The sequence below is a fragment of the Octopus bimaculoides genome, chromosome 15 (genome assembly GCF_001194135.2).
Source record: "Octopus bimaculoides isolate UCB-OBI-ISO-001 chromosome 15, ASM119413v2, whole genome shotgun sequence".
Taxonomy (NCBI): Eukaryota; Metazoa; Mollusca; class Cephalopoda; order Octopoda; family Octopodidae; genus Octopus; species Octopus bimaculoides.
Window position 1 is genome coordinate 48,494,889 of NC_068995.1, and position 792 is coordinate 48,495,680.

Here is a 792-nt window from a genome sequence, read left to right on the forward strand (position 1 = left end):
TCTTCTTCTTCTTCTTCTTCTTCTTCTTCTTCTTCTTCTTCTTCTTCTTCTTCTTCTTCTTCTTCTTCTTCTTCTTCTTCTTCTTCCTATTCAGCTATTTAACTATCATTTTCATCGTAAATTCTAGATAATCGTTCTTTTCTTCCTTTATTCAAATTTTTAAAATCTTGTTCTCTTTCTTCCTTTATGTCTCTTTATATGTTGCTGATCCTACTATTATCGTTGTTGTTCATCTTGTTCTTGTTCTTGTTTTCACTACTTTATATCTTGAACAGAAGAAACATTCATAGTAAAAAAAAAAAAATATATATAAATAAAACAAATATATGGATAAAGACAAAAAATAAAATATACAGCAACAACAGAAACAAGAAGGACAACAATAGTGGCTCAGTTTAATAAGATTGTTTATTGGAAGATAAGGGGGAACGGGGTGCTATTTTTTTATATTTGTTTTTCTCCTTTCTACATATATACGTGTTATATACAAGGTAACGGTAAAGTAGTTCGAACATAGGACAGTGTATTCATACATACATACATACATACATACATACATACATGCATGCATACATACATGTACACACATACAGATATATATATATACATATACATATATATGCATATATATGCAGATATATATACATACACACATACGCATGTACAATGCCTTTGCATGCATGTTCTCAAATATACACACGCATACAGTCAGAGGTGTATACACTCATATTCCGGAAGATACACGCGTGAATACAAACGCACATACACGTATATATATATATATATATATAT

General features: G+C 29.3%; 1 long non-coding RNA gene across 2 annotated transcripts in view; it reads right to left on the bottom strand.

The window, feature by feature from the left end:
• Positions 1–22: 22 nt before the first annotated feature.
• Positions 23–792, bottom strand: part of LOC128249517 (uncharacterized) — a 38,984-nt gene continuing 38,214 nt past the window's right edge. For both annotated transcript variants that reach the window (XR_008265634.1, XR_008265635.1), the window contains exon 3: positions 23–266. This is a non-coding gene — a long non-coding RNA (uncharacterized LOC128249517). The remainder of the gene's footprint in view (positions 267–792) is intronic.